Consider the following 16552-nt stretch of genomic DNA (forward strand, 5'->3'; position numbering starts at 1 on the left):
TCCTGAATTAATCTAACTCGCAAATGCGAGCGGTCGAGTGAATTTTTCGAGCCCTGATCAGGAATAATACAAAGAAACATGGTGCTAAGTGATGTGTGTGGATTAATGGAAAACTAAGAAACCACAGTAGAGGAAACCAAATCATGGGGAAAAAAAGTGTAAGGAAAGAAAAAAAATCTAAAATGTAAGGAAACATTTAAAAGAAATAGTTTTAAGGAAAAATCCACAGTTAATTAAACTTGGGTGGAGTTTAGGGCTACTGCTGGGTTTTTGGGTTCAGGAGAAGGGGTTTTTAGGAGTCAAATAATTGGAGTTCGCAAAGAGCTACACTGGCTCCCAATCGCCAGCCGCATCAAGTTCAAGATGCTAATTCTTGCCTTTCGGGCCCTTAATGGGACAGGACCGGACTACCTACGAAAGAGACTAGTACTATCCCACTCAGTCAGATCCTTGCGGTCCAACAATCTGCGTCTCATTGTTCTCCCTCGGTTCCGTCGCTCCAGAATGGGCGGCAGAGCCTTTGCAGTCATGACGGCCAAACTATGGAATAGCCTCCCCTTAGATCTCAGATTTTCTCCCTCTGAAGCACTCTTTCGTAGCCGTCTCAAGACTTGGCTATTTTCATCTGCATAGGTATAACTCCCTTTTCTAGCTCACAGTCTCAGCGCCGGGACACCCCCGTCGGGGGTGGCCGCGCGCTTTACAAGCTTCATAAATAAATAAATCAATAAATAATAGAAAGTGTTTTTATGGTTCAGAGCTAGGTGGAGTGTTTGGGTGGGATGGGTGGTGTGCAAGGGTGTTGGGTTTAAGGGTTAATGGATAGGTGGACTTTAGGGCTGGCAAAGGTTTAGTTTAAATATGGATGGTGGTTGAGGTGGTGAAGAGTTTTTAGAGTTCAGGATATGCGGAGTTTAGGGTGGTGAGAAGTTTTAAGGATTCAGAGGTGAGTGGAGTTTAGATGTAAAAGGGGATGGTTAGGGTTCAGGGAGGAGTAATTTAAGTTTAAGTGTTCTTATTAGTCATGAATGGCAGTTGGTTAATGGTGTTAAGGGTTTTTTAGTGTTCAGGGATGGCTGGCGTTTGGGTGTGCGGAGGCGTTTTAAGAGGTATGGGATGGGTGGGGTTTAGGCTTAGAAAGAGGATTTTAGGGTTCAAGAAAAGGTAGAGTTGGAGTGATTTATGGTTCAGGGCCAATGGATTTTTGGGGTAGAAAGGGCTTATATGCTTCAGGGATGTGTAGTTCAGCTGTGGTGTGGGGCTTTAGGGGGCAGGAATTGATGGTGTTTAGAGTTTGTGAGAGTCAGCGATAGATGGTGTTTTCAGGAAGTGATAGGAAATAACGTCCCCTGAAGTAATTTGTTGACCTATGTAAATCTCAAACAATTACTCCTGATGCTTTCAAAGCACCGAAATCAATATCTCTGACAAAAGGGTGTCTGAAAGTTAGACCTACAACCATTGCATTTACACTTAAAAAATAAGCTTCAGGAAACCAAATTCGACCAAAAAGACATTCTATGAATTGGTTTCTACAAAAAGGTAAATGCTATTCATTCTGAAAATTTCCATTTAACAGTTTAGATGAAATGGTTTCTCAGTTCTGGTATTCCATGAAAATCGTTTTTCTATGAAATCACACAACCTGTGCGAAGACAACCCCAAATGTTCCCTGCTTCACATATTCTGAAATGGACATCGTGTGTTTTGAACTTCGAGGTGGCAGTTGCACGCTAAAATCAGCCACAAGTGCTCTGTTTTGAATTGACATTGATCAAAGTTGGAAATATCAGCCAGACTTCCTTCAAGGATAACCCCTCTCCTGGATTGTCATGAGGAAGATAGAGAGTATTTTGATACCTCTCAGGAGCTGCGGTCAGGAGGATTAGTGCGATGGACAGGTAGTGACCCCCTTCTGGTGAGCTGACCTGTCAAAGCTGTGGCCAGTAGCTCTAGTGACCTTGTCCAATGCTGAAGATCCTTTTCTTGAGGGAAGTAGTGTGGGGGAGGTGGTGTGCACCCCGACTGAGCAGCTGAACTTGCACCTAGAGGTCCAGTAATCTGCATCATTAAAAGCACTGCTGCAAAAACCCAGAATTCGTTTTTTTGTTTGGCGTCTTGTTGCCTCTAGCAAGGATCCTGTGAGAGCCATAGACCTTGCCCAAGAGATCAAACCTTATCTTTCTGCATCAAGGAAGAGTTCTGTGGGACTATGAAGGGCAATGAGAAGAAATGTGTACGCTGCGAACCAGTCTCTATCCTGTCCTTTCGCAAATACCAGCTTGGCACAGATTCTCTGTAGGCCGCTGGAGTTGAGGCGGCCTCTTCATGACTACGTTGATTTGTTGGCTGTTCTGCCCAGGGGTTACGGTTGGTTTAGCTATTCTTCCTGTGCTGTTTTTTGTCTGCATCATTGGTTAATGAATGGATAAACAGCAGGCTTCCTGTATGCATTGCTTCCAAAGATTCTTGGGCTGTAGATCTGGTTAGAGTAGAAGACCATCTGTATGCATTGTTTTTGTGTTGGGGTTTAATGTTAGCAGAGTTGAGACCAGCTCTAATGGAGACACTTGCCCATAACGGACTCATCAATAAATGAACTGAAATGGGGAAGTGTGTGTGGGGGAGGAAAAGGGGGTAAGAAGAAGGATCCCAAGGACCCTGCCCAAGCAGGTCTCTCCCACCTGGTCTGACATTGCACTGAGTTGAGTTTGTAGGGTCTGTCCCTAGTCCCAGTGCAAAGATTCCAGGAGAACGCTTAAGTAACTTAAGGATGTTAATTTTTGGTTTTGTCATGGTGCCTGCTTCGGTAGTCTGCAATGTATGTATCGCTGAAATTAGACTTACAAGTGCTCCGTCTAGATGGTAAACCATGTAATCTCTAAATTTCCTCATCTGTCATGCTAGTGAGAGTGGCCATTCCCAGTTGCAAACTGTAAAGATATGGACGAGCAGAAGTGAAGGCAACATTTATTTACCAACTGTTTATGAAATATACCTTGTATTTTTATATTACATGCTTTTCATAAAGGAAATTGCGAAATATATACAAATGTAGATAACTATGCTCTAAAAACTATAATTTGTGAATGGGTGATGTGTTACGAAAACTAGAGTAAACAAATCCTCAACCAATTACCTATTTTTTGGAATATGAAATCTATTCTGCGTGCCATCAGCTGAAATTCATTCTAATATACGAGTTTTTTTACCTTCAGTAACGATTTATCTGGTAGAGACTATTCTAGCTGCAGATTCCTTCACATAGAATTATCCCTAGGCATGAGACTGGATCTGGAAACTTTTTGCCACAGCATCCCTGCGCGCTGGGGCGACATCACACGACTCCGCCCAGGCGTAATCCACACACATGACGTCAGCGAGGTCACATAAGACCAGCCCCGGCGCGCCTACGTCATTTTTCTTTGGAAAATGTTTCCGCACCACAACGCGGAACCACCAATAAAAAACTGGGAGCATGAGAATAGTGTGCGAAAGAGCATACAAAAAGGTAGCTCCATACAAAGAGTGCAACACCGCTGTGTCCGAAGACAAGAAGAGAGGAAGAACAGAGCAGAGCCCTGAGCAGCCACCCAACCAACACCTAGACAGCCATCCCTCACCTCTCCCCCGGAGAGCAGGAACCTGCATAAAAGTCATGTCACACCTAGCAGGCCTACAACCACCCCCTGAAAAAAAGGAGTAAAGAAAGTCCCAACAGGCAGGAACGACCAAACTCCACCCACCCCAGCCTAGAGGGCACTACCACTTAGAAAATCTTCTGGATGCTGACACTAGAGCACTAACTAATTTGATGGATGGCGCTGATTTAAAGCCCTGGAATTTACAAACAACACCAGTTACGTGGTCAGACCACACTGCCGTATTGTTTACTATATCAGTGCTGAGGCCACAGAGGTCTGGTCGAATACCTAAACCTGCGAAGACCTTTAGGGCCTGGAATAAAATAGATGGGACACTATTGGATGATCTCCTGACCGCATCCATAGAGGTACTCCCTCTGGAGGTGGAGGCGACGGCTCTGGCCTATACAAAATGGATTAATAAGGCCTGTGCCACTATTGCCCCTCCCAAACTCTGTCTCCACACCAGGTCGCAGGCCTCAGCTCCTTGGTTCTCGGATGATCTTAGAAAGCAGAAATTAGGCTGTTAGAGACTGGAAAGGGTATGGCACAAAGAGTATAAGGAAACTGATAAAAAGCTATTTAAAGAAAGCCTGCTAATTTATTTAAAAAACATGGTGATAGCGGCGAAGCAAGGTTTCTTCACCAACTGCATTAACCTAGATAAAAATTCGGCAAAAGAACCGTTTAAAGCAGTTTCCTGTCTGGCCTCCCCTGAACGCGCAGCTACGCCCCCTAGTCTTGAGCTATGTGAGGAGTTCGCGAAGTTTTTTTTCGAACAAGGTAGAGACGATCTTCAAGGCCTTTTCTGGCCTGGACACGCTGAACTGCCCGCTGACCAGAGTGGAAAACACTACAGAATATCCCCTGGGGGCAAACTTGGAGTGTTTTACCCCAGTGAAGGTTGAGGATATAAAGGGACTGCTTCATATGATAAAATCAGGCTCACCCTTAGATCCATGTCCGGCAGCTGTGATTAAGTTGGCTTCAACCCCGATTGCCACATCACTGGCGGCCGTGTTCAATAACATGTTTGCGACCGGAGACTTTCCGTCCTGTTGAAAACTAGCATCAATTATGCCTTTATTAAAAAAAACAAATTTGGATATTAGAGACCCCAACAATTAGCGCCCTATAGCCAGACTCCCCCTCCCAGCTAAAATCATAGAAAAGGTGATATGTCCATCTCAGTGCATTCTTAATGGCAACCCAGGCATTGGACCCATCGCATCATGGTTTCAGAGCCAGACATAGCACTGAATCAGCACTAATCAAAGCTACTGAGGAGATCAGAGCAGTAACCGATGCTGGTGGGAGAGCAGCGCTGGTCGTTTTGGACCTTACCGCAGCCTTCGATACGGTCCACCACGTAATATTGTTGGACCGTCTGAAGGCATGTGGGGTACAAGGAAAAGCATTTAACATCTTGGAAGCTTTTCTTACCAACAGAGTTCAGAGTGTGGCACTCGGTGAATACGATTCTAAACCTTTCGTTTTACCCTGTGGGGTTTGTCCCTGAGCCCCACTCCGTTTAATATATATGTAACCTCACTAGCCCCAGTAATCCGAGCATTTGGCTTTAAACTTACCTCTTATGCCGATGACACCCAGATAGTGGTGTCACTTACCGGGCAAAGAGGAAGAAGTAGCAAACAAATTTTAGGATTGTATGCTGGCAGTGGGAAACTGGATGGCCGGAAATTGCTTTAAATTGAACTCTGCAAAAACGAAAGTAATAGTGTTTGGTTCAAACACTAATTTCTGGAGTCCAAAGTGGTGGTGTGAAGGCATGGGCAAGGTCCCTACCCCTGTGTCCAAGGTTAAGAACCTAGGGGTATTGATTGACGACCAGCTGTCCTCCATCTTTTTCCTGCTCAAGACAATCCATATAATCCTTCCATTCCTTTCAGAAAGCTGCAAGAAAACAGTTGTCACTGCACTGGTTCTGTCACGCTTAGATTACTGTAACAGCTAGTTTCTTAAGGCACAACAGGGCATCCTGATCAAAATGCAGGTTCTGCAAAATGCCGCCGCACGCTTAATTACGGGCATTCCTAAGTATGCCTCTGTCACCCAGGAGCTTGTTAAACTTCACTGGCTCCCGGTGCGAAAGCGGATCTCTTTCAAAGCTCTTTGTACGGTGTTCAAGGCCTTGCGAGGTCTAGGTCGTCTTTTTGTTGGTATCATCCTGCAAGACGCCTCTTAGGAAGGCCACGGATCTGATGGCCTTTAGAAGAGGTCTTAAGACTTGGCTGTTTAATCTCTACTTGGCCTCTGCGTTGGAGTATTACTTCGAGCAGGACAACTACGGGTAACAGTGCGCTGTATATATTTAAAAAATAAATAAATAAATACACCCCCCAAGAACAAGAGCTAGGCGGGGCCAGAGAGTCCCAACCCCAAGGGGGTAGAGGGGCCAGGCCCCCAAAAGCAAGAGGAAGGAAGGAAAGATGAAAGGAAATCTCCCCGACTTGGAGCAGCTGGGCATAGAACACCAAAAGCCTCACCTTCCCAGAACCAAGAGTTGGGAAGAACAGCAACCAGACAGAGCCACCGTGAAGAACAAAAGGAACTCACAGGAGGACACTGCCCCCACCAGAAGGAGAGTACCATGGACCAGTCGAGGGGTCCTTGCAGAATGGGGAGGAAGGGCAGGCCATGAAGGAATCTGCTGGCAGAATCGTCTCTACCAGATACATCGTTACCGAAGGTAATTAACTTGTACATCTGATAGAGACTACTAGCTGCAGATTCCTTCACGTAGAATAGATACCCTAGCAATACCTCGGGGAAGGATCGTATACGAAGGACCCGCCAGGCTGGACAGGACAGAAGGCCCACATGGGACCAGCCCCTTGGACCAGGGAGGCAACCTCGTCCCTACCAGGCAGAGGACCCTCACAAGTCAAACGCCAGCAGCCCCAGAGGGATGTAGGAGGAAGGAGAGTGGAGGCCCCTACACTCACACAGAGGAACCAAGGACAAGGCCGGAGAGGCCGAGACACCCCACTCCAATTCCAGGGCAAATCGAGCTTCCACCCAACGCCAGGACAGGCAGAGGAACAAGAAGGAGCCCGAAGGCCCGAGGAAACCAAGGAAGAGGCAAGCCCACCCAGAGGAAGGGCAACAGGCCAGCCAGAATAGGAGCTATAACCATAAGCCACCAGAATCATCAAGGACACTGAAGCAGCCCAACCCTCAGCACAAGAGCAGCAAGGAGAGGAACGGCCGGGCCTACCACTACAAGGGCCGTGCACACAACCTCAAGAAGCAATAGTAATATACAGAAATGTCATGAACAGGCACCCGTAGGCAACTAGCACTCCCCAGAAGAGCATAGCTATACAACATCTATCACTGCCCCACATAGGGTACAGTACGTCCCCAAACACGGGGAATCCTCTTTGTAAGAACCTTCGCAACAGAGGAGAAAGCAAAAGCAGAACACCACGGGAAAAAACAACCCTGCGGAAGGCTTGACATCAGCCCTAGAAAAAACAGAAGGCCTAATCTCAGGGCAAAGTCTGTGCTACAAATCCAGCAAAAACACACACACTGGCAACAAGGGCTGTCCAGCAGCCAACAATGCCAAAGTTCTATCAAGGAGGACCAAATATCATCTCCAGCAAATGCGCCCAAAGGGCCTAAACCCAGCTCAGTTCAACAGGGGAAGAGGAGGAGGAGGAAGAGGAGGAGGAAGGAGAAGAAGGAAAAAAAAGAGGAAGAAAAAGAGGAAGAAGAAGAAGAAGAAAAAGAAAAAGAGGAAGAGTTAAAATGACACAATGAGTAAAATTGGTCCTTTTATTTTCTTTAAAAATTTTCATTTTTACACATGAATAGATTGTATAGAATGTAATAGGACCATAGGGATTTTCGCCTTAAAAACAGTTAACAGCAGAGTAAAATGTCTTTGCCCCACTGCATTATGAAAAAAGCACGTAACCAGTTAGCGTGCGAGGCCTTAAAGGAACAAAATTAAATCTGGGTGTTTGCCAGAATATTACTTGCAACAATTTTATCTAAATAACGGTATGAATTTACAATCTCCAGCTTCTCTTGACCTAAGACCCAAACAAATCTGCCAGCCTTATCAGCATTTCTACTTTTTTGAATCATTAACTTGCTTTTTTGACACGTTGACCTTTAAATAGAGCAGGATGGAATATTGTTGTAAAGACAGAAACCAGCTGATCAGGCCCTTGAGCATTAGGTCCATGATCATAATGTCATCTGCGTACATCGAGAAAGGGACAACAACTTCTCTTGGGTGCATCTCCCTTGTAGGATGTGAGGCAGTCAGGAAGGTCCGAGACATACAATGAATAAAGTAAAGGGGCCAGCAGACATCCTTGTTTCAGGCCATTTTTTGTTAAAATTCTTAATTCCCCCCTATAACAGCTGGCACCATGTACAAGTGTGAAGGACAATTATAAATGTCAGAAGAATACCGGGCATCCTCAACTTTTCGTTTTTTCCATAGTGTTGATCAGCCCACCCTGTCCAGGGCTGTAGAAAAAACTATGAATGCCACAAACACCCGGTTCAGAGTCTGCTGGACACCCGGGGGAAACTAGTCCTGCCTTTGGCCCGTTGGTGAGGGATCACCCCTGGCTCCGCCCGATGTCTGGATTGGAGTCAAACTACTGACTTATTCGTGGAGGAACTGATCCCAACACATTTCAATCCAACAGCCTCCAACTATTTTTCAGTGAAACAAGCGCACTGTGTTCCAGGTGGCCCGTCAAGGCCTGGGGTGCCTCCATGCACCATTGTGGCATGGATCTTCAATTTTAGAGACAGAGAGGTCATATTGCAAACGGCCCACACTGCGCCGCAATTAAGCTCGAGAATGCTACCACCACCTTTTTTCCAGACTTTACTATCCAAGTGTAAAGTTTGCGACGCTCCTTCTTATAAGTTAAGAAAGCCTAGCGAGAATGGGAACTGAAATAGGAGATGCTGTTCCCAGCCAAACTCCTAGTAGTGGCGGAGGGCAAGAAATGTGTTTTTTTAGTCTCTGTAGAAAGTCTGGAATTAATTGGATGGATAGTGAATGGTCAAGCACAAGAGGTCTCCTACCAGACGGACAAAAAATGGAAAGAATCAGGTAGTCTGAATCAAACTAAAGACAACGCTGCGGGAGAGATTTCCTGAACTGCGACACCCTAGAAACACCCTTTTACAGATCAGACACTACTGGAGTACTGCAGGAGGGACTTTCTTGATTTCTTCATTGTCATGAAACCTATTAATGGGATGGTGAGCTGGAGGGTCCAGGACTGCCTGATGTGTGATGGCTTGGTGGTGTAATTCTTCATATCTATGCTGCAGAACTGGACTACATCAGTGCGGTAACAAACCAACTTTACTATGCGGGGAGGAAACGGCGGGTGGAGTAAACAGGCGCTTTGTAATGTTGGCAGAGGTGGGCAGTTTTGAGTCCACAGTGAAGGGAGGCGGGGAGCAGGGAAGGTGTATTTTGGATTTTGTATGTGTGTTTGTTCTCAAGTATGTGTTAAGGACAGCAATGGTGAAGTGTGGAGTCCATTTGGGCAAAATGGATCTATGCAGACCCTGCTTCGTCTCAGAGGCAGAATTTAGACCTCCCCCGAAAATTTGTTAGAGGGCTATGAACCCCATGCATGATTTGGGCCCCAATCCAGTCGACTAAATGCCCACTGATGAACACTAAATTACTGGTATTTTATTTTAAGATCCCCTCCTGTAATGTAATGGCCTAGGAGACAAGAGTAAACTAGGAGTAGTGTTACAATATCTTAAAAGTCAGCTGATGTGATCCTCCTACAGGAAACGCACCTACAGGGGACAACCTACCGTGCATTAAACAGGTGGAGCTACAAAATGATGGCCCATGCTGGTTAACCACGAGGCTCCAGGGAGTGGGTATCCTTCGCCGTAATTTTCCATTTACTGTCTAGCACGTTACACAGGATGCTCACTAGTGCTTTGGGGCTCCCACAGATGACTGGGAGGGTCACTTGTTTGATACTATCTCTCCATCTTCCCTCGAAACTGAATACTTTGGCATTTGTGGACCTAGGTTTTCTTATTGTCTGCCTCCTGGAGGGAAATCTGAGTCTGGGGGCTGCAATGCAGCCCTGTGTAAGGGTGTGGACTGCTGGCCCCCGCACTAGGGAGTAGTTTCTAGTAAAGCCCTAGCAGGCTTCATGTCTGCATTGGGCCTTGTAGATGTGTGGCGAGCCCTTAACCTCACCACCCCCCAATATACCTTTCATTTGGGTGCACACAGGAGTGTGTCCTACATAGACTACATATTTAGCCTGGCCAATCAACTGCCAGCTTTTAGTGACAAATAGCATTTAGTGTGATGTATCTCTGTCCATTCCTTAGCCTGTGCAGTGTATGGTCGAAGAACTCCAGTATGGGGGGGGAGGAGGGACGACATGGGATGGCACTCAATCCATGGTACCTCAAAATGCTGCACATATTGACTGGCCTCCAGCGGCCATTTTACATAAAGGGCTGGGGATGCAAAAGGCATTTGCGCCCACTTTGCGCGCCCCCAAGACACTTCAAAGGGGCGTTCTCATTTGATTGGGGCCATACCCCATGCAAATGAAAGAATCCCTTTGCGTCTGTGCCTGCGCTGCATTACCACCGCAGGTGCAGAGGCAAAGAAGCCCTCAGGAGGCGCGCTGTGAGAGTCCCACCTAAAAGATGGCACACTCAGTGCACCTCCTGAGAGAAGCCAGCCCTCTACAGGACTTGCAGGGGGGTAGTAGTCACTGACACTACCCTGGCCACGAAAGGAACTAAAACAAGGAGTGGGCGGGTTCTTTACAGAAAGATCCTAGGACTTGGCTGTGGCCCGCAAGTCCTTGAAGCGCTCCAGTGCACTGTCGGCCTTATTGCCAAACAGGAGGGTGCCATCAAAGGGCATGTCCATGAGCGAGCCCTGGACATCGGGCGAGAATCCAATCGAACGCAACCAGGCGTGGTGTCGCAACACCACAGTCATAGAAATCGCCCGGCCTAATGAGTCGGCAGTGTCCAAACCACACCAAATGGCGAACTTAGCCACATCCTTACCCTCAGCAATCGCCTGAGAAAGGACAGCCTGGACCTCCTCAGAACACTGAGGCAACACCTGAGCAACAGAATCCCATACTGCGTGGGAGTAGCGGCCCAATAATCAGGCGTGTTCACCGACCGCAGCCCTAAGCTGGCCGAAGAGAACAACATCTTTCCAAACTTTGTTTCTTAGAGTCTTTATGCGGCGTGGCAGTGGGAAAGGTACTCTGCGACGTCGAGGTCTGGATGAACATACTCAGGCATGGGATGAGTGGTCGGAAAGGTGGGGTCGCCAGTCACAGGCGTCTGGCGACATTCTTATTCACAGGGTCTCGGTGGCCGGCCGCAACCAAGTGCCAGAGAGGACTTCGGTAAGGGCGTCATTAAAGGGAAGCAACAGCTCCGACGAAGTAGACGCCGTCTGGAGCACCTCAGTGAGGAGGTTGGTTTTGAGGGCCACTGTGGGGAGGTAATGATTGAGGGCCACTGTGGCGAGGTTGAGGGCCTCAGCAGCCTGACTGAGCACCATCGTGTAGGAAGTGCCCTCCTCCATCGTAGATGGGGGCGAAGCAAACCCTGGGTCAGAAGAGACAGAGGTCACCAGGATCTTCCAGGTCATCAACCCAATCCTGCTCGGAGTCACACTGCTGGGCAAGGGGGTCCTCAGATCCTTTCCAGCCCTCCTCCACCTCTAGCACAGGAGGGGCCGGACGCGGTCAGGAGCCGGAGAAGGGCCCAGCGGCGCCGGAAACTGCATCGAGAACAGCGCCGGAAATGGCATCGAGTTCGGTGCCGTCTTCGAATGGGGATCCCAGGTCAGAACAAAATGGTCCTGGAACCGGGGCATGGGCGGAATGAACGGTACACAGTGCGGCGGTAGGCCGTCAACTCGGCACCTCGTGGCGCCAGGGCCAACGGCGTAGGATCCTGTGGCGCCGAGGCTGAATCCGCTGGCAGAGCCACCGGGCTGACAGGATCTGGATGCGGGACCGCTGGGCCCAAAGGCGCGGGAGCCCGAGGCCTAAAATGGCGGTCCATGGCAGCAAGAAACTCTTGCACCTGTTCGGGAGTTGCCGACGGACCCGGGTAGACCGAGGGACTCCCAGGCTCCAGAGGAGCCGCAGGGGCAGAACCCCTGTTCCCCTCGTCTGCCTCCGAGGAGCGACGGGGGGGTGAGGGACGTGTGAGAGCGAACATGCTTCTTAGAATTCTTTTTATGTCGCTTACCAGACCACAAAGGCGAAGACTTGGAGACCGAGGAGCGACGGCTCTGGTCCCGGGAGCGGCCCTTAGACCTGGAGCGGCGGTGTGACTAATGTCAGACCTCCAGCAATTTCCTCAATGCCTTCAGGGCCATGGCTCGACAGTCCCGGGAGCCGTGATCAGTCTCCAGGCAGTAGAGGCAAACATTGTGGGGGGTCCGCCACCGACATTACAGCAGCATGCCCCACAGGACTTAAAACAAGGTACCCCTATGTGCACCAGGAGAAATAAGCATTGGCATAGCCAATAGGTCTCGCTTTTGGGACCTTATAAGTATTTAGTTATGCAGCACAATATCCTTGGTGCAACAGCATCAACTGTTGCATGGCTAAACTATAAGGTCCCAAAAGCAAGATCTATTGGCTATGGCAGTGTTTGTTTTGTTTGTGCCTCTGCTGCACAAGCAGAGGCACAAACAAAAATAAAACCTCTGTCGTCTTTATAAACACTGGGCGAGAGCGGGAGACAAAAACATCCGGTAAACAAAGATAATTTTCTGTGAGTTTAAAAAAAAGAAATCTACACCATATGTGCATTGCTGCTGAGTAGCTGAAATTTAATATCAGCCTTAAACACTATGTGAAAGTACACAAAATGATACAAACACAACTTTGAGCATTGTAAAAATGTCTGCGCCCCACCGTGATCTGCTCTCAATTATCCGGCACTCTTCGGATCTAAGTGGAGCTATTTATCAGCCACTGAAATGATAACCTGCCGAAGACAAGGACAGCGGCATCCGTGGCTTTGCAGCGGGAGCAAATTAGTGGGTTCTGAGCTGCCCTGCTTCCTCGGGCAGGAAAATGTGTGGAATGACATCTGCGGATATTCACAGATTTCACCTGAAGCAGGTACAGGAATGTGTGACAAATGTAAAGCTTCAGTTAGGAGCTCTGCGAAAGGAGTAACATTATTTTAATGCAAGGTAGGGAAATGGTATAGTCTTCCATCCGCCGTGAGGTTAGTAAAGGCAGGAGAGCAGGGTGTCCCAAATCCATGGACTCCGGTGTCACTGCACCCACTGCTACACTAATGTCGCCCACGCTCCTGCTCTCTGTCTCCCAAGTCGACTATCCAGCGGGGTACGCACAACACAAATGTGCAAAAGAATCTGGTTATCTTCAGGTTTTGTCCATTACCATGGGAGGCGCTACACTGCTTAATTTGAGCTGTGGTCTCGCGTGCTCTGGCACTTAGTCATCAACACTGGCACTTGAACACCAGTAAAGGACACATTCATTTTAGGTAGGGACAGTAAGTGGGTCGCTCACGTGTACACGTTAGGAGCGTTGTTGTCGAGAAGCTGAATTTTCATATCTGGTTTCAACATCATGTGTGAAAGTACACTAAATGTTATCGATTATTTTGCGAAAAATAAAAATATGCGGACGATACGCAGCTGGCATTCTCCTTGGAAGGAGAACAGGCAGTTTCCTTGGAACACTTCCAAGAGTGCATGTGCCAGACTGCAGATTGGCTGCGGAGGAATTCGTTGCAGTTCAATGGTGGAAAGACCAAGGTGCTATACTGTTCTCCAGCGAGGCCTCTCACCTACTCTCCGTTAGAGTTTAGACTTACCCCAGAGGAGGAACCACTGATTCCGGCCAATACGGTGTGGAATCTGGGGGTCCTAATAGATCAGAACCTCCAGATGGAGTCACAGGCAACTAAGACTGCCAGTGTCTACTTTGGTTTGTTACGTCTGCTTCGCCGGATACTCCCTATCAGTGGCTAAGTCTGCCCTCTGAGCCGACACCAACTACCTGACTTCAGCTCTTCGGGCGAGCGTGTTGAGGCGCTATACAAGCCTCTTGTTCTCTTCGGAACTTTAAGACAGAAAGAGGCAGGTCAGAGCAAAAGCCTGAGCTGGGCTGGAGAAGTGAACATTGGAATACACGGCCAGAGTGGTGCACAATACTATCTGCTTTATAAATTTGTGTTTAAAACATAAGAACAGACCGGAGGAGAGGCAATCGCGAGCCGATAGTAATGCATGTGCAGAGGTCATGGTGCGCCCACCATTGAATATCAGGCATGCTGACTTCTGCAGAGCACTGCGGGGTCAGATGAGACACTGCACTCGCTGGGAAAGTGGAAGGCTCATATTGGCAGAGCACCGATAAATAAAACAAGCATTGGCCGCGCGGGACAGAAAGTAACGCGGCAGCGCAGCCGTGAAAACAAAAGTGATAAAGTGATGGCAGGGACATACTATTAGGTGGTTGGGGCGGTATGTGGTTAGGTGTGGGGTGGCGAGTGGGGGTGGGGGGGGGGACGGTAGGGGACAAAGCGAGGCGCTTGGGAGAGCAAGGCTTAATGAGCCATTAAAGCCACATGGTGACTGCGCGCGTGCACGCGCACGTGATCGCAAGCTTGAGGCCAGGAAAACATTGTGGTAGCACTTTGAAAAGCCACTAACTAAATGTATCGCAGAGCAGCCCTTGCACTGGCTCAGGTGAGACCTAAAAAGGGGGAGACAAAAGTATCAATAGGAGTCAAAAAGTGACTAAGGTACGTGCTCAATCAGAGTCTGCACTTGCTGGCGCGGAAAAAGAAATAATGGACGTCAGCGCGCATGGGTGGCGCTTAAGTAGTCTCCGTGACGTCATCTCAGCGCTTACGCCAGTGATGGTCGCGAAGCCGCAGGACGCTGCCTACTGACGCACAGGGGTACTGCTCAGCAAAACTTTCTGGATCCAGTCTGACACCTGGGGATATTCTAAGGTAAGGAATCTATCACAAACGTGTCTCCTTCACATAGTAATTTCAGAACCCCCACTGAGACGCTTGCGGGAGGATGTGCAGCACTGGAGAACCTTGCCCCTGTCCCAACTAGGGAAAGAATCACTGTTCAAGAGGATGGCACTGCCTAGTTTCCTTTATATCCTTCACAATACACTATTTCTGGTTCCACTCTCGTATTCCTAAGCAGCAGATGCAGCTATTCGGACACTCCTCTGGGATGGAGGAACACCCACACTATCACTATCCTTACTAAAATAGAGAAGGAGCTGGTACGATGGAAGGATAGCACTCCTAGCCCTCCAATACCATTACTGGGCAGCCCAACTTGCGGTGGTGAATCACAAGGTCCATCTCCCACAGGATGAAACCGCATACAGGATGAACAGGCGAAATATGCGCCCGGGGGCTACCTCAGAGCCATCTATGGGTGGGGGCAATTAATTATCCCCAGATCGTCAAACCTAGCTGGCGGAGCCACACACCAAGCACTCAAATGCATTTAATGTTGACGGGTCTATTGGCTTCAGCTAAAGTAATTAGACAAACATGATGTGGCTGATTTGTAACTGACATGTCTAAAGCTGTAAACTTAGTGCTTAATTTGATGGCATGTCTAAGGAGATCACTTCCATATTTCACTGGATCTCCATGCTCCAACACTCCGAAAGTAAGCGGAAGATGCCAGATTTATTTTGATACTTGTTAATAGTTTGGGTTTTTTCCAAATGCATTTTACACACATGCAAGTTATCAGGAAAGTACAGTTGTCCTGTCTATTAAACACGCCAAGTATTTTTAAGTATTGACATTTGTACTTCAGTCATAGGTACTTCCAGTACACATTTCTTTCGGTACACAAACCTTTTCAGACAGGCCTGCTCTCTCCTTGAGCACAGTTAAGTAAAACACCATATACAGCATTATGCCAACATTTGGAAGCAAGAAAGAGGGATGATTAAAATAAATCTGGAATTTATTTTACTTGTATTGATTTGGAGTCAATTTTAGGGAGGAGACAGCAAAAAGAAAGCTGTATGTGGTTTAAAAAATCGTGAGTCACCCTGCTGAGACAGGAGTTAGCACGTAGACATGAGTAGAAATGGAAGTGCATGAGAATATTCTTCAAGTGCAGAAACACTTTGGCAATGGGGCCTACATGCATAGGGGTGCTAACTAGCACTTTAAGTGGGATAGAAAAGTTTTAGAGAGTATGTTAAAAAAGGCATGGACAAAGATGTGTAACTAGGAATATTTTATTAGAAGCGCTGCCTTAGTAATACGAAACACCCTGCGTATACGATTATAATACCTTCATCTCAATTATTTTCAGGGAAAAAAATGCAAGTACTTTCGAGGTTGGGGCTTACATCCACCCCATCCTCCAAAACAAAGTTACAGAGGAGAGCCAGAGGTAATGGCCAATGGGGCCGCGGGTCAAAAAAGTTTGGGAACCACTGTGCTATGGGATACAGCACAGTTAGACCTACTGACCGAACAGCGGGGCTTCGACAAATGGGATCTAGTAGGCCAGTCACAACTGGGGGGCCTGTGGGCATATGGAGAGGTGAAGTCCTACAGTGATTTACAGAGGGAATATCAATTGACATCCTCAGAGACATTTCACTATCTCCAAATAAGGCATGAGTTGGGAGGCAATACCAAGAGGAGCGGAACATTACTTGGAAGTCAGTGAGTAAAACACTAATCTACCTGAAGCCTTTTTAACAGCACCTTGATCAAAATGTGATCATACAAAAGTAGGAAGAAAATTAAGCCAAAAAGAGTCCACATTTTATTTGCACAGAAAATCAACTGGGTAGATGAGCAGAGAATAACAACCAGAAGTC

The 16552-nt window shown here is 47.6% G+C and overlaps 1 protein-coding gene across 4 annotated transcripts in view; it reads right to left on the reverse strand.

Annotated features, from left to right (window-relative positions):
* TACC3 (transforming acidic coiled-coil containing protein 3) overlaps positions 1–16552 on the reverse strand; it is a 534052-nt gene that overhangs the window by 160855 nt on the left and 356645 nt on the right. The window lies entirely within an intron of this gene.

This window comes from Lissotriton vulgaris, chromosome 3_2 (genome assembly GCF_964263255.1).
Source record: "Lissotriton vulgaris chromosome 3_2, aLisVul1.2, whole genome shotgun sequence".
Classification (NCBI taxonomy): domain Eukaryota; kingdom Metazoa; phylum Chordata; class Amphibia; order Caudata; family Salamandridae; genus Lissotriton; species Lissotriton vulgaris.